This window comes from Miscanthus floridulus, chromosome 4 (genome assembly GCF_019320115.1).
Source record: "Miscanthus floridulus cultivar M001 chromosome 4, ASM1932011v1, whole genome shotgun sequence".
Lineage (NCBI taxonomy): Eukaryota > Viridiplantae > Streptophyta > Magnoliopsida > Poales > Poaceae > Miscanthus > Miscanthus floridulus.
In genome coordinates, this window is record NC_089583.1 from 87,586,588 (window position 1) to 87,612,106 (window position 25,519).

A 25,519-nucleotide genomic window follows, 5' to 3' on the forward strand; every position below is an offset into this window, starting at 1 on the left:
TGCCTGCTAGTGGGAGCTCAACGTGGGGGGCACAGGCAGCGGCGAATGGATTCAGCAGCATCACGGATGCCACCTCATCCATGAGTGCCAGCCACCCACACGAGGAGCCACACGCCACCTTGCCATGCACATCAAGCAGCCTCTTGGACAAGACCTTCTTCTCTAGGACATAGTAGAAGCCAACGCGGTCCGAGTCAGGGTCAAATAGGAGCAGCAAGAGCGGCCCGAAGGTTGCGAATGGGACAGCGGTGTGCCATGGGGAGCAAGCAGGTCAACAGGACATCATGTCATGGCCTAATGTGAGACGCTGCCTAATGGACTCAAGGAGATCCTCTAGTAGGCCAGATCTCCAGTCAGGGAGAGGTAGGGACCTTCTCTTGGGATTGGGAGGCTGAGCCATAGAAGACTGATGCCATCAACTATGGTTCACGTAAGAAACAGCAAGTGATGGCGATGAAACACATGAGCGTGAAACTAAATGAAAGGAGGAAAAAGCTATCCCTTTTGCAAATGCAAAGAGGGAAAGTAATTAAATGTAGACAGATTTGGCAAGGTTCTCAGAAATGCAAAGAGGTTCCTTTATCTTAATTCTCTTTCCTTTTGTGTTAATTCTCTTTCCTTTTGCTCGTTGCCATGTATGCTGGTGCATGCAAACATGCAATGTGTATATGGATAGCACAATAATTTTCTACTTCCTATTTTGCCATGATTCCTCTATCACATGGCAAGCAATATTCAATCAAGGAGATGTTGTGGGATCGCAGGCATGGGCAGACGGATGAACCAAAACAAATGTCGCACCAAAAAATGTCCACACTTTATTCTTTTTAGTTGTAGGAGACATCACTTGATCAACAATTTCATCAATAACATAATAAACAATTCAATCTCATTACATGTCCAATATAGTAATCATCACATCACATTACACGACGGTAGTAGTGGACAGCAAATTCTGAACCGCTATAGAATTCTAAACCATGAAGTAAGGCATCAGAAAACATCTCATGGTGGTTAGGCTCCCACATCTTTCTTGGATACTCTCTCATGGTGGGATGGGATGCATTTTCATCTACTTTGGCTATTCTAACATCTTGGGGTCCTTGATGACATGGATCTTGCGCTGGCTCTTGGCATTCTCGGCCTCCTAGTAGCCCACTCGGAGCTTACACCTAGTAGCCAACATCTTGTCAAATTCACTACAACTGCTGCCAGCGACGGGAGTCCTCTTGGATGGAAATTTGGCCGATGTGTCTTTGATTTGCGTGTCATCTTTGTCAGTGGTGACGACAGTCCTCTTGGATGGAAATTTGGCCGGCGTGTCTTTGGTTTGCGTCTCGTCTTTGCTGGTGGTGATAGGAGTCCTCTTGGATGGAAATTTGTTAGGTGTGTCTTTGATTCGCGTCTCATCTTTGCCGTTGGCGACGTGCACATTGGTGTTGATGACGAAGGCAAGTCTCTCTTTCTCAGGCGGCATCAGACGAGATTGTTAGTTGATATCCACCAATAGGCCCAACGACCTATTGGGCTGTTGGATCTGCGCCCTGATTGGGGGCGCCCAACCCTAATATGATTGGTGGGCTCCTATTGCACAGCACTATAAAAGATAGGTGGGGATCACGACTCTAACTATGAGGTTGACCTAAGCCACCATAACCACTGATAGAGAAACACTAATCTGATCTAAAGAAGAGTGCTGCCAGTGATAGGAAGCTCCATCAACTCCGTTGTTGCCTCTACATCATCTCCACCATGCTGGACTCCACCGTGTTGAGCTCCCTCGACACCAGCGTCCACAAGACTATAGCACAGCTGTGCCAGGGCGAACTAGAGGAACTCTAAGTAAGATGCTTACCCTAATCTATGGTTTAGAGGCACTATTGTGTCTAACAATGGTACCAGAGCTAAGGTTGCCAGTGTGTAGATCTAGTATGGGGTAAAGCATTAAAAAGTAATCAAAGAAAGAATAAGGATTCGATCCATTTCGAATTGAAACCCTAACCCTAACTGGGTAAAAGAAAATAGAAAAGAGACCGGGAGGGTGGCAGGCGTCACTGACTACCGGTCACCACCACCACCGAGCTGGGAGAAAGGTGCCGCACCACCATCTTCTCCGACGCATGGCAAGAAAAGAACATCGGTGTTCGAATTTGAGAAGAGAATAGAAAGGGGTCTTGACACTTCGAGTCAAACCCTAACCCTAACCCCAAACCCAAATCGATTCAACTCTAAAAAGAAAAGAAATAAGATCCAAAAGAGAAGGGGAAGAGGAGAAGGGACTAGAAATGATTAGAAAAGGAAAGAATGAATTAGATCCTTTCAGGTATGAGCAGACAGAAGGGGTTCCCTAACCCTAACCCTAATTAGGTGAAGCAAAGAATAAAAGAAGAGGGATTAGGCCTAGAAGAGAATCAAAGCCAAACCCTAAACCTATGAAAAACCTTTAGGGAAGAAGAACAGTGGGTCGGATTCCAAACCCTAACCCTAGATCTAAACCGCAATCCCCAACACCGGTTTGGATAAGAGAAGAAGAATCCAAATTCAAAAGAAGGGGATGGGGAAGAAGAGGAAAGGCACCTACCTCGCTGTGCATCGAGCTGACCCTTCACCGGCGCGGGTGAAGAAGGCCGAGTCGGGGGAGCTGTTTTGCCTGGGCTCGGCCAAGGGGGCACTGCGGCCAGGCTGCTCAATGGCAGCGCGCTCACCCACTGGGGAGCACGCACGCCGGCGAGGGGGCCGACGACAGCACCATGGCTGCCTGCTCCACCATTTCGCTAGCTTGGCTATGCTCTATCGCTCGCAGGGCTAAGAAAGAGAAAGGAAGAGGAGGAAGGGGAGCCGGACTTGGTTCGGTGGCAGTCTTCCTCACCGGCGTCGACGGCCACCGTGGCCGCCGTCGTTGTCGCCGCTCGACAAGAGAGAGTGGAAGGGGAGCAGAGTGAAAGATACTAGGGTTTTGGGAGATAGGCTGGCTGCGGGTGAGGTTTTGTTCTCCCTATCCGCACGCGCGACCGTCCGATCAGAACGAACAGCACAGATTAACCGGGCCAGAATCAGGCCTAGGTGGGCACGAGCGGGAGGCCGCTTTGTCGGCCTAGGCCTAGGTTGCAGCCTGGGTGTGGGCAGCGTGTGTGCGTGGGTTGCTGTGGCAGGCCGGGCCGGTACTGTAGCTATAGGCCGGGCCACAATGAACAGTAAATAAAGTACTGAGTTTATTTAATTTTCATAAGCAGATTTTGATGATATTTGTCTACTTTAAATATCTCTGTTAAAATAATAGGATAATTTTTTAGAGAATAATTGAGAAAAGTTTAATGCTTCTAAAAAATAGATAATGAATTTTTTCATGTTTCCGCTGCTAAAGAAATTATTTATTCTCCAGTTATTTTGAACCAACATGATATTTAATTGGAGTAAAAGATATTTTGACATGATTATGATGTTGTTATTTTCTGACCAACATTGTTAATAACAATATTGTAAATCTTAATGATTTTATGTATTAATTCTATTTATGCCCAACGGTGATGTAGAATTAGTGTATAAGAACAGTTGTAAATTTTAATGATTTTATGCATTAATTCTATTTCTATCCAACGGTGATGTAGAATTAGTGTATAAAAATAGTTGTAAATTTTAATGATGAAAGCATCTAGGCCCCTAGTTGGGTTTCGGTGATTAATGACAGTACATGATTACTGTGACTAACGTGTATTTTGCAGAAACAATTGAGTTCGGTCACGGTAATGGAGATCGATTGAGCAATCATGGTTGTCATGCCCCAACGATGAAAATCATTTTAGTTTTCAAAGGATGGATGACAAGGTTAAGGATGGACTAGTTTTAAGTGTCGATTGGAGTTGGAGAGACACTTAGAGTAGTTTAGGACTTTGTTTCTCCTTTGGCCATACTATTAAAGGGGGTATGAACATGTAGCTTGACCTAGGTAAGTCTAGTGAGTTAGGTGTGGTGCACACTTATTAAAACTAGCACTAGGTAGCTCCACAATAGCCCTTTGATCTAATGGACCAAACTTCATTCACAAATGTTCGAGAGTTGGAAGTGAATGGAGGGTCAAATACTAACCGGACGCTGGCTCCGGTGTGATCGGATGCTGGCTCAGGGTCCGGTCAGTTCATTTGACCAAGGTGAAAGCATCTGAAAGTGACCGGACACTGCGAGGTCATGTCACCGGATGCTGAGGGCCAATGTCCAGTCGACTCCAGTAAGGTCCCAGAGAGGGAGAATCCTGATCGGACGTGTTCGGTCAATGCTGACCGGACGCTAATCAGGTTCCGGTTACTGACCGGACGCTGCTCAGCAAGTGATCGAACGCTAGGGGTCCAGAGTCCGGTCAACATCAGTAAGGTTTCTGTGAGGGGAAAACATGACCGGACACGTCTGATCAGTGCTAATTGGACATTGTCCAGCGTCCGGTCAACACTTAACCACTGGAGTTTGGGGTGTACTGACTGGTACGTCTGGTCAACATAACCGGAGGGTCCGGTCACCCCGTAGAGGCACATAACAATTCGTTTTTCAGTCGGTGTTATAAATACAACCTCTGCTCATGTGTGGGGGTACTTTTGCTTATTCCAACAGCTGAGAAACACCTTAGAGAATGCCAAGAAGAGCAAGGTCCTAGTGAGGTGATTGAGATTTGAGAATCCCAAAGAGAGCCCTCATTAGTGAAGATCAAGAGTAGCAAAGTGTGCATCCACCTTCTCATTAGGCTTGTCATGGTCAAGTGAGAGTTTGTGCTTGTTACTCTTGGTGATCGCCATCACCTAGATGGCTTGGTGATTATCTAGAGAGCTTGTAGATGACCTAACTCAAGTTGTGAGCGGTTGTGGGTGATTCACCATGACTGAGTGTCAAAGAATCAACCCATAGAGAGCACTTGATCCTTGCACGGATCAAGGGGGAGCTACACCCTTGCGTGGGTGCTCTAACAAGGACTAGTGGGGAGTGGCGACTCTCCGATACCTCGGCAAAACATCGCCGTGTTCTGCCTTCTCTATTTACTTTGAGCATTTACTTTGAGCAATTTGATTCTTGTCTTTACATCCATAGAATTGCCATGCTAGAGTAGGATTGGAACTTAGGTTGCAAGTCTTTTGTGTGGTAGAACAATTAGAAACACTTTCTAGGCACAAGGGGTTAATTGGATTAACCATAGGATTTAATTATTGTAAAGAAATTTAGAATTAGCCCAATTCACCCCCCCCCCCTCTTGGGCATCTTGATCCTTTCAATTGGTATCAGAGCCTTATGCTCACGTATTTAGGCTTAACCGCCTAGAGCAAGATGTCTCACGGGGATGGACCTCCTCCTATCTTTGAGGGAGATGATTTTCCTTATTGGAAAATTCGCATGGAGGCGTATCTAGAAGCTCTAGATGTTGGTATTCTTAGAGCCACCTCACAAGGCTTCCCAAAACCTTGAGATGCTACTCACCTATAAGGCAATGAGGTGAATTACAAGAAGTGGAATGCAAAGGCTCGAAACATTATCTTTAGAGGCCTTTGCAAAGATGTGTTCAATTGGGTGAGGAACCACAAAGATGCCCATGAACTATAGTCGGACGTTTGTGCGCTCCATGAGGGAACTAAGAGTGAGCGTGAGGAACGCTATCATCTTGTTATTAAAAAGCTCAACTCTTTTGAAATGCTTCCTAAAGAATGTGCTAATGAAATGTATTCACGTTTGAATATTCTTGTAGAGGAAGTCAATGGGCTTGGACTTACTCAAATGCAACCATCCAATGTTGTAAGAAAGATCTTGAGTGTCCTCCCCATTGACAAATATAGGCATATTATGACCGTGCTACACCAAGGTGATCTCTCCACTGCTACACCGACATAAATCTTAGGGAAGATCAATGCTCATGAGATGTACATGCACATCACACCACAAGATGGCTCATCCTCTATCAAGAAGAAAGATAAGGACTTAGCATTCAAAGCTAGCCAAGAGAAGGGCAAAGCAAGACTTGAGTATGAGAGCTCAAGTGATGATGAAGTTGATGATGAAAGTCTTGCTCTCATGGTGAAGAAGACCGCCAAGATGCTAAAGAAGCTCAACAAGAGTGGCATCAAGTTTGATGGCAAGAAGAAGAAGTTCTTCACTAGCTCTAGAAGGAAGCCAATTTTCGAGATGGATTGCTTCAATTATGGAGAACTTGGTCATCTAGCACACCAATGCACTAAGCCCAAAAAAGATAAGTTCAAGAACAAATACAAGGGCACGAAAGATGACTCAAGTAATGAAGAAGAAAAAGAAGAGAAGAAGAAGAACAAGCCATACAAGAAGAGAGATGGCAAGAAGAGGGACTTCCACAAGAAGAAGAAGAGTGGAAAGGCATACATTGTCGGTGATTGGCTCACAGACATTGATTCATCTAGTGCCTCATCCGATGATTATAGTGACAACGAGAAGGTGGCCGCAATTGTTATCAACTCTTCATCATCTTCATCACCACCACCACCATCATCCTCTACACACCTATGTCTTATGGCCAAGGGTGACCGCAAGGTATATAACTGTAGCACCTAGTTTTAAAGACAAAACTAGATACACACTATATGTGAGCCTAGAAAGTCAAATCTCACATATAGCCACAAATAAGGGTAATATCAAAAGACAATACTTATTACATAACGTATTAATAAAAGGAAAATAACCTCAAAGTATAGACAGCAAAAAGTTGACTCTGATCTTCTGGCGAAGACTCCAAATCCACAGGGACGACTAACTGGTTGACCACAAGCCTAACTCCTCCAAACCAGCAATCTAGTACCCATTCGGGATTTTTATCCAAGTATAGAAAAATAAAGCAAGCGTAAGTACATGTCGTACTTAACAATTATATCATGGGGTTCATGAGGCTTAAAAAGGGCTGACACTGGTTTACTGCGATTAGCTTTAATAAGTCATCTTTTTAAGCAATTGAGTGGCAAAGAATTTATCATTCCCATAAACACATGATCAGGTAAACATGATAATGTATAGCATAAATAGTTGATCATTAGTACCATTATCCATTAGTGATCATCTCTATTCCATAAGGGTCCAAGGTCGCTCGTGACCGTGAGCACGGCTGTTATAATAGTTTTATACTCTGCAGAGTTTGTACACTTTCACTGTGAGTCGTGATTTACCCTTTCACCTGAGGTGATCAGCCTCTTGACCCACTACCAAGGAAGGTCGATAGGGTTCACTATGAAGCCTTTCAAAGGTTCGTCTAACAAGTTAGGGTCGCTAGGCGCATGTGGCCCATCTCTAGAAGTGGCACGCATGGGCATCGCAGCATGGTACACACAACCTAGCAGAAAAGGAAACATACCCTCATGCACCTTAAAGGTAACCACTAACAAGCTAGAAAAGGTCCTCGTACTGAGCTAAAACCAGAGCCATATAGCCCTCATAGCTATACTGTAAGTCCCAGATGATCGCTTACAGATAAGTCCTTAGGGAGAGAAATCTGAAGTATTTAGAAAAGTAGCTAAACACTTCAGCCCCCTGTGTCCATGTTGCTAAAAAGTCATGTTTTAATGTTTATTGCATATACCATTAGTTAAGTTACAAGATCATGGTTTTGAATAAGCACTAGCAAAAACTACCCAATGCAATATCCCAATGGTTTCAAGGTACAAGATATCAAATATCTAGGATATCCTTAATAGCATCAAGGTAGACACATGCAATATGAATTAAGTGATTAAATGTGAATAGGTAACAAGGATAGTCCCATGCTATACTTGCCTTACACACCGATCCTTCAGTAAGCTTTATTCTTCGATGTCCTTCTTCTTCTGGATCACCACGTGTATCTCACCGACTGGACGTAATCGTAGAACACCACACAAACATCCATACACATACATGCATAGCATACAATTACATCTATATCAGAATAGTACACCAATCATAGAAAAATAAGTAAAAGAGATTAAAACACAATTCTACGTATCGCTACGATCACACAGTCACGAGAGGCACGCTAATCGAAGCTACAGTTGAAAAGTTATAGCTACCGAGTGATTTGCTTAATACGTGGAAAAGAAAGCTATAGGCTTCATTTATGTTAACCATATGAATTCATATACAAAAGATATTTTATAAACAATGTGGATTGATTTAAGTCAATTTTAGATTCAAATTATAAAACAAAAGTAAAACAAATTATATTTTATGTATAAAACCCAGTTGCATAATCATTAATCAAGATATGATTTAAACCATAATTTTTATGAAATAGTAATATAGTAAACACTGTAATTAACGCGTAGATCTCATCGTTATGAAACAAACGCAACTTGAACGGACTATTTCGGAGTTAAAATGAATAAGTTATGATTTAAACAAGTTTTACTATAGCTAAATAATAGATTAAATCTACCCATGAATTCCAAGTGTGAAAACATGCCTAACAGTTGTATAAACATGTAGATAATGTAAATACAATCCAAACGTAATTTGAACAGGTCAAATCGGACTTAAAACGCAAAAGTTACGCATGAAATAAGATTCAGTGGTATTTTTGTAAATATTTGAACTCAATTTTGAATTTAAACAATTAAAATTCTGAATTTAAACGTATTTTGGACTACGCGCACTAATTCTGGAAACTACAGGGTCTTAAACAAATAAAAATAGGACTAAAAAACAATTCATTTGAACTGATTTGGACTGCGGGTTGATTACTTGAAAATCTAGGGGCTAATCTGCAAAATGTGCAAGGCTTCACTACGGTTGACTGTGGCTGCTAACTGGATGACACATGGCGGCCAGGGACTGGTGTGGTGCACCATGTGGGTGTGGGCGCTGCTGACTTGGCGGGGTGGACCGGGTCCATGGCCCAACTGGTAGACCGTTTATAAACCCCAAAGGGGTACGCAATCTCGGCCCTCCAGCACAGATCCAACGATGCAGGCATGATGGAAGCAGCGGGTCGCCAGGGAAGACACGTAGGATGGCGGCGTCATGGCCGGTGGCATGCCAAGCTCGGCGGCGGGCACTGGTACGGCATTCTAGACCTCCTCTGGGCAAACCGATCCTATTGGGATGATCGATAGGCGAGTGCGAACACGTAGGGGGCGCTACCGAGGCGAGGGGGATGCCAGAGCGTTGGTTCCACGGCGGTGCCATGGCCAGCAGCTCGGGAGCTCACGAATACAGCGTTCTAGCGTGCTATTTGACGAATAGAGGGCATGGGGAGGACGAGTGGCTTACCGAGATGCGATTGCAATGGAGCGCGGCGTCCGGGGAGGCTCCGAAGTGAGTCGTCAACGGCGGTGGTGGCTAGAGAGAGAGAAAGACACGTGGGTGAACGGAATCCGAGCAAAACAAAACCAAAACATGAATTTGGAGTTACCTATGGGGCACGGGGGAGTACGGCGGTGACTTGGGACACGTCGGCAATGTGGTTAGCACTCGGGAGCGGTGGAGCTATGGTGGCGGTGGTGAACTTCGAGCGCGGTGGGGAAAAGGGAGAACGAGGGCGTCCGGCTCAAGGCTTTATAGGCCAGGCGGGGCTTTATAGGCCAGGCGAGGTACGGTAGATGGAAGGGGGAGCGAGGCGCGCGGTGATTCCGATCACTTGCCATGTGGGCGTGGCAGGCCGACAACTTGCCGTAGGGGCAGCACCATCGGTGGGAGTGAGAAAGGAAAGGGGCGCGGGGAAGAAGGAAAGGGAAGAAGACGGCTGACGAGTGGGTCCCTCATCACAGCAAGAGGAAAGGGAGAGAGCGGCGGGCGCTGAAGGCTGAAGCAGAGCGGCCAGCGTGGGATGGGCCGTGCGGACGCGCGTGTGAAGCGGGCCGCCTAGCTAGGCTGGTGCACGGGAGGCCAAAAGGAGGGAAAGGGAGGGGAGACGCGTGGGGCAACGGCGCATGCGGGCCACGAGCAGTGGGCCAGGGCCAGGAAGTGCAGGCCAAGCGCGTGAGGGAGGGAAGAGGGAGTGCGGCTGGGCCGATCAGCAGGCCAGCGGGCTAAGTGGAGGAGGGAAAGGGAGAAAAGGGCCGGGCCAGTTCCTGGGTTGGGCTGAAAATGAGAAAAGGAACATTTTTCAAATACAAATCCTTTTTCTACTTTGAGTTTCCAATTCCAAGCCAATTTCAAATCAAATTCAAGTATGTTTTCAATATACTTTTCATCTCAAATATAAATGAGAAATTTTGGTAAGTTTCCAAAAAATAAATTTTACAACTTTTGAAATACTTCTATTCTCTAATTTTCTTTTCTTTCTTTTCTTTTATTTCAAAGCCATTTTCAAACTCTTTTCACAAACATTCCAATTTACTTTGGAGTTTTGGATCAACACCATCCATCACAATAAATAAGATGCAATAGCATGTATGCTCACACATGTTACTACCTTATGATGAATTTTAAATTAATAAAAAAATTTATTTCCTATATTTCATGTGCACAAAAATTCTAACTTAAATCATTTTAACTCTATTTCAAAAGAGGCAATTTTTAGGGTGTTACACTAACAATGATGATAGTAGTGACAGCGGCGGACCTAGAAAATATTTTAGGGGGGGCTGAACAACACTGCTGTTCGATCTTAAGTTTCAGCCGCCCTACACTATAGAACTTTTCCTAAAAATTCATGGGGGCTCCACAGGGGGTTCCACTACTGCGATATGGGTAGGGGGGCTTGAGCCCCCCCCCCCGCCCCACCGCTGTGTCCGCCCCTAAGTAATGATGATGAGCACGCTAGTGATTATGATAGCGATAGTGATGATGATGAATATGAATCACCTACTTATGATGATCTAGCTAGATTGCTAAAACAATACACTAAGATCATTATAAAAACTAGAACTAAGAATAAAAAGGTAGAAGCTAAAAATGATTCTCTTCTAGCAAAATGTGATGTAGCCGAAAAGGTTAGTGTTGAGCTTAGAGAAGCAAATGATGCTATAACATCCAAACTCAAGGAGCTCAAATCTTCTAAGAAAGAGCTTAAAGATAAACATGATAAACTTGAGAGGACACATAATGAGCTCATCACTATCCATAATAAGCTAAGAGAAGAATATACCACTCTTAAGGTTAATCATGATACTCTTGTTATTGCTCAAGAATTCTTATCCAATGAGCCACATGATGCTACTAACAATGTTATTAAGATTGATATAGCTACATCATGTGATGACTTGATTATTGAGAGCATTAAGCAAAGTTCTAGTAGTAAGGGCAAGCAAGTGGTTGAAGCCAATGATTATGATGAGTTTGTCAAGCTCAAAAATAACAATGAAAAGCTCAAGAAAGACCTTGAGGAACTCAAAACCACCAAGTCTATTGTGCTAGAAACTATTGTTCATGATGATGGTTTGATTCTTGAGAATGAGAAGCTCAAAAATGAGAACAAGAAGCTCAAGGAAGAGAAGAACAATGATGCTCTCAAGGAAGAAAACAAGAAGCTCAAGTTGGAGAAAGAGCATCTTAAGATTGGATTGAGCAAGTTCACTAGAGGCAAGCATCTTCAAAGTGAGCTACTAATAAACACCGTCATGAAGATGGATAGAAGTGGCATTGGGTACTTAGCAAATCAAGAGAAAAAGGCTCAAGCTCAACAACAACATAAGTCCAAGCCAAAGCCAAAGAGATGTTTTGAGTATGGACAAGAAGGCCACTTTGCTCATGAGTGCCAAACTCCACCACCACAACCCTTGCCCAAGCATGCTAGACCTTTTGCCTTCAATGCTCACTACATGCTTAGAAAGGACTCTAGTGGAAAGATGAAAGTGATGTTCTTAGGTTCTCCGAACAAGAATAGGCCTAAGAAAATTTAGGTTGCAAAGTCACTTGTTGAGAAGGTGAAGGGCCCTCAATAAGTTTGGGTTCCTAAAGCTTGATCTCTTGTGTGTAGGTGAACTACAAGATCGGTGGAAGTCATTAGATTATTAATAGTGGTTGCACACAACATATGACTGGTGATCCTCGTATGTTCACCTCACTAGATAAAGAAGTAGATGGGTAAGAAAGAATCACATTTGGAGATAATTCAAAGGGCAAGGTCAAAGAATTGGGCAAAGTGGCAATATCAAATGATCATTCTATCTCCAATATGCTATATGTTGCTTCATTGAGTTTCAACTTGCTATCTGTTGGACAATTGTGTGATCTTGGCTTCCAATGCTTGTTTACTGAGAAGGAGGTTGTTGTATCCAAGAAGGATGATGATCATGTGATATTCAAAGGATTTAGATACAACAACCTATATCTAGTGGACTTCACCTCTAAAGATGCAAACTTGAAGATATGCCTATTCACCAAAACAACACTTGGGTGGCCATGGCATAGAAGACTTGCTCATGTTGGGATGAGCTCACTCAAGAAGCTTATGAAGAATGACTTGGTGAGAGGGTTGAAGGATGTAAAGTTTGAGAAGGACAAGCTTTGTAGTGCATGTCAAGCCGGCAAGCAAGTTGCAAATACCCATCCAACAAAAGCTTTCATGTCAACCGCAAGAGTGCTAGAACTCCTTCATATGGACTTATTTGGACCAACAACATACAAGAGTTTAGGAGGAAATCTCTATTGTCTTGTGATTGTTGATGACTATTCAAGGTATACATGTGTATTCTTCCTTCATGACAAATCTGAAGTTGCACCATGCTTCAAGAAGTTTGCCAAGAGAGCACAAAATGAATTTGAAGTGAAGCTCAAGAAGATAAGAAGTAACAATGGAAAGGAGTTTGACAACACAAACATAGAAGCTTATTGTGATGAAGTTGGAATCAAATATGAAGTCTACGCAACATATACCCCTAAACAAAATGGTGTAGTTAAGAGGAAGAATTGGACATTGATCACTCTTGCAAGAACAATGCTTGATGAGTACAACACCCCTGAAGCTCTATGGGCGGAAGCAATCAACACCGCATGTTATGCATTAAACTGCCTATTCCTTCAAAAGTTTCTTGGCAAGACACCTTATGAGTTGCTCAATGGGAAGAAGTCGGACGTCTCCTTCTTTAGGGTGTTTGGTTGCAAATGCTACATCTACAAGAAGCGGCAACACCTAGGGAAGTTTTAAAGACATTATGATATTAGTTTTCTTATTAGTTACTCATCAAAGTCCAAAGTATATAGAGTATTTAATCATGCCACCGGCTTGGTTGAAGAAACATATGATGTGGAATTTGATGAATCTAACGGCTCCCAAGGAGCACATGAGAATCTTGATGATATAGGTGATGAACCATTAAGGGAGGCTATGAAGAACATTCCAGTTGAAGACATCAAGCCTAAAGATGATGAAGATGATGTACAAGTGATTGATCCACCTTCTTCATCAAGTGTGCCACAAGATGATGAAAAAGATGGAAGAGTAGAAAATGAAGATACTCATGTCTCCCATGAACAATTGGTGGTACAAGCACAAGATGTTGATGCTCCACAACCTCCCCCTCAAGTGGTCAATATAAGAAATACACCTCTACTTCAAGATCATCCACAAGATCTCATCATAGGGAGTCCATCAAAGGGTGTAATGACTCGATCTCAAAAACTTGCTTCATTTATTACTCATCACTCTTTTGTCTCTTGCTTTGAGCCTACTAAGGTAGGAGAAGCTCTTCAACATCTAGATTGGATTAATGCAATGCATGAAGAGTTGAACAACTTTACCCGCAATGAAGTTTGGACTCTTGAAGAGCGGCCAAAAGGTGCAAGAGTCATTGAAACAAAGTGGGTGTTCCAAAACAAACAAGATGATCTAGGTGTTGTTGTAAGGAACAAGGCAAGACTAGTTGCAAAGGAGTTCTCTCAAGTTGAAGGTTTGGATTTTAGAGAGACCTTTGCACTGGTTGCAAGATTAGAAGCCATCCGTATCCTCCTTGCATATGCATCACATCATGAAATAAAACTTTATCAAATAGATGTGAAAAGTGCATTTTTAAATGGCTTTATTAATGAACTAGTCTATGTTGATCAACCTTCCGGGTTTGAAGACCCTAGATATCATAATCATGTTTATAGGTTGTCCAAGGCATTATATGGGCTTAAGCAAGCCCTAAGAGCTTGGTATGAGCGCCTTCAGGACTTCCTCATTGAGAAGGGCTTCACCATTTGGAAGGTCGACACTACACTATTCACCAAGAAGCTTGATTGGCATATCTTCATTTGTCAAGTATATGTTGATGATATCATCTTTGGATATCAAATGAAGATTGATGCAAAGAGTTTGGTGAATTGATGTCGAAGGAGTTCGAGATGTCAATGATTAGAGAGCTTACATTCTTTCTTGGTTTTCAAGTCAAGCAAATGAGAGAAGGGATTTTTATCTCTCAAGAGAAATATACTAATGATCTTCTCAAGAGATTCAAGATGGATGAATATAAGCCAATCAAGACACCAATACCAACTAATGGACATCTCGACCTAGATGAGGAAGGTAACCCGGTTGATCAAACTCTCTACCGCTCTATGATTGGTAGCTTATTATATTTGACCGCATCTAGGCCCGGCATCATGTTTAGTGTGTGTATGTGTGCTAGATTTTAAGCTAATCCTAAGGAAACTCATTTAATTACCATAAAAAGAATCCTTAGGTATCTTAAGCACACATCAAGCATTGGCCTTTGGTATCCCAAAGGAGCTATATTTGAATTAGTTGGCTATTCTGATTCGGACTATGCCGGTTGCAAAGTTGATAGAAAGAGCACATCCGGAGGGTGCTATTTGCTTAGTAGATCACTTGTGTCTTGGTCCTCCAAGAAACAAAATAGTGTGGCTTTGTCCACCGCCAAAGCAGAATACATTGCCACGGGTGCTTGTTGTGCACAAATACTTTACATGAAACAAACTTTGCTAGACTATGGTGTAGTTCCAGATAAAGTAACTCTTTTGTGCGACAATGAAAGTGTGGTAAAACTTGCAAATAATCTGGTTCAACACTCTCACACCAAGCACATAGATATCCATCATCACTTACTTAGAGATCATGTTGCTAAAAATGATATATCACTAGAAGGTATAAGGACCGAGGATCAATTAGCGGATATCTTCACTAAACCGCTAGATGAGGCAACTTTTTGTAGATTGCGGAATGAGCTCAATGTGCTTGATTTTAGTAACTTCACTAAAAAATGAGCTTGTGTTGTCCCTTGCATTGCATTGTAAAATACAACATGTTTAATCTTTGGTAATGCATATAGGGCTTGTCTAACATGGTTAAGATAACCGCCGAAAAGCGTGTGAAGAAGCTTAACCTTGGATCAAACTTGACAAGCAACTAGATTTACTTACAAGTTTTGCACTGCATACACATGAATGTTGTTTTGTCGTTTGTCTTCAAATTGCCCTCTTATTGCCTATTTTCTTAAAAAGAATTATAGCCTAAGGCAAAATATTTTGAAAAACTTGAGGGTTTGAGAGAGGTCACACACATCAGTCCTAATTAGTGTTTATTTGAATCTTATTCAAGTTGGGACTTGATTGGGAACAGGCAGCACGAAGAACTTTGAAGATTTGCTGAAGAAAGAGTGATCGGACGCTGCACCAGACTCTGGAGTCCAGCGTCCGGTTAGTTCATAGGAGGTGAACTTGCTGCGAAGGAGTGACCGGACTCTATGTCTCAGCGTCTAGTCAAAAGGCTTTCAGCGTCCGATCATGTGGAAGAATACGAAGGCTGTATTGACCAGACTCTGTGCTACGTCCGGTTGATGTCCACCGAACACGTCTGGTCATGATTCTAGAGGAATTGGACCTCTCTAGAATCGATCAGACGCTGGGTGGCAGCGTCCGGTCGTTGCCATCGGAGCGTCCGATCAGTAGATTGCGTGTGGTTTCAGATCTCTTTCTCTGTTTCCTATTTTGTCTCGTGGGGATTACTTTATATATCGTGTGTCGTCGTGGCTCTTGATCCGCATCTACATCCATAGCCCAACCCTAGCCGTTGGATTCATCTGCCATATCCGTCGACTTCGCTGTCCCAGCCACCGAGATCTCCACCACCGCCGTAGTCCCACGCCGTGCTCCACGCTCCCGAGTGCCACCGCTCCCGCACCTCTCTATGCCCACACCAGCGCCGCCCTAGCACCTCCCTGCTGCACCACGTGCCACCACGCTGTTCTCTCCCACACCGCCACTCGTGCATCCCCAGCCCAACTACCCTAGCACCGCCATGCTGCCCGTAGCGCCACCAGCCACCACCATAGCAGAGCCACCGCGCCTCCACTGCCCTAGCTATCACTAAGATTCACAGAAGTTGCTCCTCCGTTGGATCTCTAGTGTCGCTGCCATACCCTAGTGCCTACTTTGCTTCCTCACTAGAGAGCCTCCTGTGCTTCGCCTGAACCCTAGCTTCATTGCCGACCCGGTGGTTCCCCGCGCATCGTTCCTTTTCTTGCCATTTCGCCGGTTTCGCTAGGTAGCAAGCCTCCATTTTCAATCTTGTACCTAAATTGCTTGCTTTTTAGGGTTTTGTATCTATTAGATATATTGTATTTATTTGTATATCCTATCTATTCCATTATGCAGCGAGCCAGTTCCGTTGAGGTGTTAGTGGCAGTTGTCAATTAACTCGGGGCCAAGCTCGCGAGTACGGAATGAGGCCAAGCCTCAAAAGTGTCAGTTGATCTTTGTCAGGGGCAGTTGATTCATCTTAGATCCTTCAGATGGCTCATACGAAGAATGTCGAAGGTGGTCCTGGTGATGAGGATCCGAGGCCCCCACCTTGCCAGCCTATAGAATCAAAAGGCAAGGCGACCAAGAAGTTGGTAGTAAGGAATCGCAAGTATCTAGATGCAGATACTGTGAGAGCCATCGTAGTTACTGAGGCTGTAGAGCATGCCAAAAGAGGAGGTGCTCGTAGTGGAGTCTAGATTGCTGATCAGCTCTCACCAGAAGCGATGGCTTCACTTGAGCGAGTTGAGCGCCATCATGGTGGTCCAGCTAGGACTCTCATGATTGGCGGACGGCGTGTTGCCATTGATGAGGTTCATCCTTAGGGGGAGCCATAGCAGCAGCCTCAGCCCGCACAGCAGACTCAGGAGCCTTAGCCAGCACAGCAGATTCGGGAGCCACAGCCAGCATAGCAGTCTCAAGAGGGTGAGCAGGCTCAGTAGGCCAAGGAGACAGAGCTAGCACCACAGCCACAGTTACGCCGCTCTGGTCATACTCGTGTCCCAGTTACACTAAGGGCAGACACTCAGAGGAGGGGTTCTCGTCCACTGCCTTGACCACAAGGTCCGCCTCCAGTGACCCATCTTGACCTAAGGGCCGCCACGGCCAAGCAAGTGCAGCAGCTGAGGTTCGTGGACTTTGAGGTGTGGTTTTCACCCAGGAGGGATGAGAGAGCATCAGAGGGATTCTATACACCCCTGCAGGAGGACTACTATAATGCCTATCTGAACAACGGAGCAGTTTTCAGATCACAGAGGGTGTGCAACATCAAGTCGATTGTTGTAGCAGCTGGAAAGCACATTCGCCCCTACCTTGCATATCTATCGGGGCTGACAGATTTGATTGGATGGACCAGATTATATGTTCCATCTTGGGTTCGTCAGTTCTAAGTATCTCTCTAGATTGACCCCTAGCATAGGTTCATACACTTTGCATTTAGTGGCAGAGACTATCGGCTGATGAGCACCAGGGTCAGGGAGATTCTTAGGCTTCAGGAGCAGCCAGTCAGGCTCCATGAGGTGTGCTATGGATAGACCACACCCCATAGATGCCCTCATGGTGGTATGGTACCTCCTACGGACTTGGTTCATCATTATTTCATAGAGCCATTTGGCGAGGGGTCGAGGAGGAACCCTAGTGATCTCACGCCCACCGCTCACGTGATTGAGGCTATTATGAGAAGGACTTTACTTCTAAGGATGGGATACAGAGAGGGATTGACTCGAATATGGCTATGGCTTCTCAACTCTCTGATACAGCAGACAGTTTTTAATATCTAGGATCTTCTTCTATCAGAGATGGAGGACACTATAGTTGAGGGCTTCAGAGGTCACAGGTAGCTACCCTTTGCTCACTAGACCACATTCCTTATCCATAGAGCAGTTATAGTTAGGTCACCTAAGATGATTGCTGAGTACAGTGGTGCCATGACAGAGTTTCCTGCTTATAACCTGACTCAGATGATCCACCACAGTACACCACATGCACCTAGTCAGTCGCGCCATCGTATAGAGGTGCCAGAGACTATAGCCCAGCAAGACGATATTATTAGGGGTATTGTAGCCACAAAGGAGGAGGAGCTTGCTCAGCAGGAGGGGTTGGTCACTAGCGATCCTAGTGATAGTTCTGATGATGACTACCAGCCCATTTGATAGATGCCTCCACGATGACATGATGCTAAGGCCGGTAGCTTGAGTTCAGCGCCACCTTCCCTATAGACAGACCCTGCTCTTCTTGCTATACTTAAGTGGATGAGGTAGGACCATGCCAGACAGGCTCAGGAGACAGCTGCTACATTTGCTTAGTTCCAGACTCAGCATGACGAGTTCCAGCGATAGCAGCTAGTTATTTAGCAGTAGACACAGGCTCTACAGCAGCAGCAGCAGGCTTTGCATCAGTAGCAGATCCTCATGCAGTAGTAGCTTCTCAGATTCATGCAGTATGTAGTGACAGTGATTGGAGCCCCACCGCCATAGGCTTTGCCTTAGCTTGGTCAGCCTGCCACCACTTCGATAACTCTAGCATTACAACTTAGTGGGCTTCAAAGTCAGGGACAGCCACTAGCACAGTATGCTTCACCGATAGAGTAGGTGTCCTAGTGGTTCACTTCACTAGTGGTAGCCCCGCAGTTCACACCACTCCAGACGGGCTTCACACCGGCACAGACATCGTCGCTGCTTGAGCCAGACACTTCAGTTTCCAGGAGCCTTGGAGCCTCCTTCAGTGAGTTGATAGGGCAACCCACTCCTCCATATTTGTATGCTCTAGGTCCTTCTATGGCTACACCTATCACAGCGACGACAGAGACGCTCCCCTCCTCAGTAGCATCATCAGAGCTAGCTGCTTCAGTTATACTAGCCCAGCCTACAGCAGCACAAGTTCCTGATCCGACCTAGACTACTTCAGCATAACTACCAGCTACAGAGGGTCAGATAGCCTAGAGCTTAGGATCAGATGATGATGGTACCTAGTTCCACCTCGCTCCTCGTACCTCAGCGCCCAGCTTGTCTGTAGCAGCCTCGCCGACCGACCCTTAGGTTTTGGTGTTTGACATCAAAGGGGGAGAGGGTTCGAGTATGTTAGGCTTAGGGGGAGCTATATCTAGGGGGATCTTAGTTATTATATTAGCTTATCTATTATATTTCAAGTTTTTATATGTGAGATACACTATTATGCATTTGTGTGTGTGATACATTATGCATTCATGTTTACTACTATATTTATGTGATAGTGATATCTACGTGATTGTGATATATGACATGTGTGCTCTCTACTTTGAATCATTTATATGTCATATCACTTGTGCTATGCTCATTTGCCTTTGCTTCCACGTTTTACTTCGAGGCAAATGAGCTTCATTACTTGTACTCATGCTTATTTTATATCTAGGCCCCTAGTTGGGTTTCGGTGATTAATGATAATACGTGATTACTGTGACTAATATGTGTTTTGCAAAAACAATTGAGTTAGGTCACGGTAATGGAGATCGATTGGGCAATCATGGTTGTCATGCCCCTACGATGGAAATCATTTCGGTTTTCAAAGGATGGATGATAAGGTTAAGGATGGACTAGTTCTAAGTGTCGATTGGAGTTGGAGAGACACTTAGAGTAGTTTATGACTTTGTTTCTCCTTTGGCCATACTATTAAGGGGGGTATGAATGGGTAGCTTGACCTAGGTGAGTCTAGTGAGTTAGGTGTAGTGCACACTTGTTAAAACTAGCACTAGGTAGCTCCACAATAGCCCTTTGATCTAATGGAGCAAACTTCATTCACAAATGTTCAAGAGTTGGAAGTGAATGGAGGGTCAAATACTGATCGGACGTTGGCTCCGGTGTGACTGGACGCTGGCTCAGGGTCTGGTCAGTTCATTTGACCAAGGTGAAAGCGTCTAAAAGTGACCAGACGCTGCAAGGTCATGTCACCAGACGCTAAGGGCCAGCGTCCAGTTGACTCCAGTAAGGTCCTAGAGAGAGAATCCTGATCGAACGCGTCCGGTCAATGCTGACCAGACGCTGATCAGGTTCCGGTTACTGACCGGACGCTGCTCAGCAAGTGACCGAACATTGGGGGTCCAGAGTCCGATCAACATCAGTAAGGTTCCAGTGAGGGGAAACGTGACCGGACGCATCCGGTCAATGTTGATCGGACGCTGTCCAGCGTCCGGTCAACACTTAACCACTGGAGTTCGAGGTGTACTAACCGGTGCATCCGGTCACCCCGTAGAGGCACATAACGGTTTGTTTTTTAGCCATTGTTATAAATACAACCTCCGCTTGTGTGTGGGGGTACTTTTGCTCACTCCAATAGCTGAGAAACACCTTAGAGAGTGCCAAGAAGAGCAAGGTCCTAGTGAGGTGATTAAGATTTGAGAATCCCAAAGAGAGCCCTCATTAGTGAAGATCAAGAGTAGCAAAGTGTGCATCCACCTTCTTATTAGGCTTGTCGTGGTCAAGTGAGAGTTCATGCTTGTTACTCTTGGTGATCGCCATCACCTAGATGGCTTGGTGGTGATTGAGAGCTTGGTGATCATCTGAAGAGCTTGTGGATAACCCAACTCAAGTTGTGAGCGGTTGTGGGTGATTCACCGTGACAGAGTGTCGAAGAATCAACCTATAGGGAGCACTTGATCCTTACGCAGATCAAGGGGGAGCTACACCCTTGCGTGGGTGCTCCAATGAGGATTAGTGGGGAGTGGCGACTCTCCGATACCTCGGCAAAACATCACCGTGTTCCTCCTTCTCTATTTACTTTGAGCATTTACTTTCAGCATTTACTTTGAGCAATTTGATTCTTGTCTTTACATTCATAGAATTGCCATGCTAGAGTAGGATTGAAACTTAGGTTGCAAGTCTTTTGTGCGGTAGAACAATTAGAAATATTTTCTAGGCACAAGGGGTTAATTGGGCTAACCATAGAATTTAATTATTACAAAGAAATTTAGAATTAGTCCAATTCACCCCCCCTCTTGGGCATCTTGATCCTTTCAAATGATTTTATGTATTAATTCTATTTTTGCCCAACGATGTTGTAGAATTAGTGTACAAGAACAGTTGTATGTTTTAATTTTGACCAACGTTGGAATTAAGGCATGCAATTGTTGTTATTTTTTAAGTTAAGAAAAAGTTTGACCTGACCTTCATCTTGTCTAAGGTGGACTATGTAGTCACCTCACCATATTCCACTGAGCTTATGGCACCGGTGAGGGAGACAAATGAGGATGATGCTGCTTGGGCAACTAAAGAGAGGAATTTTGAATCCCAAAAGATATCCTATGACCTTGAGCATAGAAAGTGAGTCACTGCCAATAAAAAATGTTTGGATGTGATAAAGAATACGATTGAGACTGTAATTATGGGCTCAATCCCAGAGTGTGACACGGTCACCGAGTACCTCGATAGAATAAAGATTTAGTTCACTGGCTCTTCAAAGACATATGCTACCTAGCTGATAAAGCAGCTGGTGACAGAGAGTTACTCTAGAAATTGTGGCATAAGAGAGCTCACAATGTGTCATCGAAATTATGACACTGTTGTTTAGGCCATATTTCGAGGGAGAGAATAGAAAGACTAGTTAAGAATGATATTCTTCCTCCATTGGAGCTCTCAGATTTAGAATAATGCAGAGAATGCATAAAGAAAAGTATATTCTTCCTCCATTGGAGCTCTCAGATTTAGAACAATGCAGAGAATGCATAAAGAAAAGTATATAAAGAAAATTAAGAAAGATGCCAAACGAAGTGCATGAATTTTATAGATTATTCACAGAGACGTCTGTGGTCCGTTTTCCTATAAAGAGTGTGGATGGTTATGATTCATTCATAATATTCACAGATGATTACTCCTATTATGGCTATATTTATCCAATCAAAGAAAGAACAGAAACATTGGATAAATTTAAGATATTTAAGACAGAAGTTGAAAACCAACACAATTTAAAGATTAAGATAGTCAGGTCCGACTGTGGAGGGGAGTACCACGGTCGACATACCCCATATGGCCAAGTTCCTAGACCTTTTGCAAGGTTCTTACAGGAAAATAGCATAGTAGCCCAATATTCTATACCGAGCGAACCTCAGCAGAATGGAGTAGCTGAAAGACGCAATTGTACCCTGATGGATATGGTGCGCAGTATGATAAGTTACTCCACCTTACCGTTGAGCCTATGGATGGAGACGTTAAAAACCGTCATTCATATTCTCAATAGAGTATCAAGTAAGTCGGTGCCCAAAATACCGTATGAGTTGTGGACAGGAAGAGTACCCTCACTAAACGACTTACGTATGGGGGGGAGTTCTGCTGAGGCTAAAGTATTTAACCCAAACATTGGGAAGGTAGATCCCAAAATAGTAAGTTGTCATTTCATTAGCTACCTAGAAAAATCAAAAGGTTTTCGTTTCTACTGTTTAGGCAGACGTACAAAGTTTGTGGAAACGAGACACGCTGTCTTCCTAGAGGATGAAATGATGAGGGGAGCATGGTAGCTTGAGAAATTGACCTTAAAGAGAAGCAGGTGTATACGTCTACTCCAATGATTCATGAGTCATTTTTCTCACTACCTGCTGTCACTGCACCAATAGTGCACGATACTATGGTGCCAACACCTGTTGTTATTCCGCCTGTGGCAACAATAAATGACGATAATGAACCTGTTCTTCAGGATCCTATAGAACCTATTACCACACATAAGGGAGAGCAACAAGAGCCTCAAACAGAAGATGTGCCAAATGTAGAGACCCCTAGAAGGTCTCAAAGAGTTAGAAAATCAACTATTCCTACTAACTATGAAGTATACAACACTGAAGAATTTTAAATGGAAGATGATCCCACCTCATTTAAAGAAGCCATGAAAAGTGATCATTCATCAAAGTGGCTTGAGGCCATGGAAGATGAAATAAAATCAATGAATGCCAATAAAGTTTGGGATTTAGAGATAATTCCTAAAGGAGCCAAAACAGTAGGTTGTAAATGGGTCTACAAAATAAAACTTGACTCTCAAGGGAATATAGAGAGATATAAAGCACGACTTATGGTAAAAGGTTTTACGCAAAGAGAAGGGATTGATTACAATGAGACCTTTTCTCCAGTCTCATGTAAGGATTCCTTTAGAATCATAATAGCATTAGTGGCACATTACAATTTAGAGTTACATCAGATATATGTAAAGACGGCATTTCTCAACAGGGACTTAGAGAAAAATATTAACATGGCACAACCAAAAGGTTTTGTCATGGAAGGAAAAGAACGAATGGGATGCCGCCTAAAGAAATTTATTTATGAATTAAAACAAGCTTCAAGACAGTGGTACTTGAAGTTTGATCAGACAATAAGGAATTTTGGGTTTAAAGACAATATAGAGGATAATTGTGTCTATGCAAAGTTTAAGAATGGAAAGTTTATCTTCCTTGTCCTGTATGAGGACGATATCTTACTTGCTAGTAGTGATGTCAGTCTACTACTGAAGATAAAGAAGTTTTTGACCTCAAAATTGGATATGAAAGATCTTGGTGAAGCCTCATTTGTTCTATGGATCGAGATTCATCGAGATAGAAGTAAAGGGGTATTAGGACTATCATAAAAGGCATACATAGAAAGGATCTTAAAGAAATTTAGTATGCACAAATATAGTCCCTCACCTGCTCCTATAGTTAAGGGCGACAGATATGGGGATTTTCAATGCCCCAGGAACCAATATGAGATCGATCAAATAAAAGTGGTTCCATATGCTTCAGCTGTCGAAAGCTTGCAATATGCTCAAGTATGTACGCGCCCTAGCTTGACATTTATTACCAGGTTACTTGACAGATTCCAGAGCAATCCTAGAATAGAACACTAAAAATTAGTAAAGAAAGTCTTACGTTATTTGCAAGAAATGAAAAGCCTCATGACGACGTATAGAAGATATGATTCACTCCATATAGTGAGATATTCATATTCTGATTATGCGGTAGATGATAGAAAATCCACGTCTAGATATGTATTCACTCTCGCATGGGGAGCTATTTTATGAAAAAGCTCAAAGCAAACCATCACTAGATCGTCCACAATGTATGACGGTTTGTAGCGTGTTATGAGGCAACGGGACAGGTGAACTGGCTAAAGAAGTTCATACCCGGTTTGAAGGTAGTTGACGACATCTATAGACCACTTAATTTATACTGCGATAATAATCCGGCAATACAGTATGCTCACAATAATAAGTCAAGTGGTGCTGCCAAACACATTGACATAAAGTATTATGTTGTAAAAGATAAAGTCCGGGATCATGTCATAAGTCTTGAGCATATAAGTACCAAAAAGATGCTCGCGGATCTGCTTACAAAAGGCTTACCACCCAATGTGTTCAGTGAATATGTAGCTAGCATGGGTTTAAGAAAAAGCCTAAAATTCCTGGACAAAAGAAGACCCAAAATTAAGTATCTATTTCAGAACAGAGTGGTATTTTGTAGCTGTTAAATCTATCGGTAATTGACCGTGACGATAAAACATGCTCTATGCGCTAATCTGTAATGGAATGAACAAAAGTAAATGATATGAAATTGAAAGATGATAGTGATATCAAGGAGGAGAATGTTAGTTGATCTCCACCAATGGTCTTTGGATATACGTCCTGATCAGGGGTGCCCAACCCTAATATGATTGGTGGGCCTCTATCGCACAACACTATAAAAGATAGGTGGAGATCACGGCTTTAACTATGAGGTTGACCTGAGCCACCGTAACCACTGACAGAGAAACACTAATCCGATCTAAAGAAGAGTGCTGCCAGCGACGGAAAGCTCCATCGACTCCGTCGTCGCCTCTGCATCGTCTCCACCACGCTGGACCCCATCATGCTGAGCTCCCTCGACACCGACGTCTACGAGGCTACAGCGCAACTGCGTCAGGACGAACTAGAGAAACCATAAATAAGATGTTTATCCCGATCTATAGTTCAGAGACACTGTTGTGTCTAACAGAGACAGGTTGTTAAGGGCCTCCATAGCTGCTTTGGCGCTGTCCAGTTCGCTGTCAACGGCTGACCGCCACCCGCGGCGCACAACGTCGCGCGTGAGGCTGCGGATCCGGGCTGACTCGTGCTGCCCCAGGGTGGAGACGGACTTAGCAAGGTCGCCGGATGCCAGAGCCCTCGACGACACGGGCACCTCCAGCAGCGTGACGAGGGACTCCGCCATCGCGCCGTCGAGAGCCAAGCAGAGCTGCTCCGCTCTCTCGTCGTCATCTTCGGCGTCGCACAGCATCTCAACGATTCTGCCCCTTGGGGACCGGAACTCGTCGCGGGAGATGGACGGGTGGGCAGCTTAGATGGCGGCGTCGATGTGACCGAACGCCGAGAAGAAGCGCTTCCAGCGGCGAAGCGGGCCTAGCCCTGACAT

At 43.9% G+C, this 25,519-nt stretch overlaps 1 pseudogene; it reads right to left on the reverse strand.

The window, feature by feature from the left end:
• Positions 1–973: 973 nt before the first annotated feature.
• On the reverse strand, positions 974–25,519 carry LOC136551997 (probable mediator of RNA polymerase II transcription subunit 26c; annotated as a pseudogene).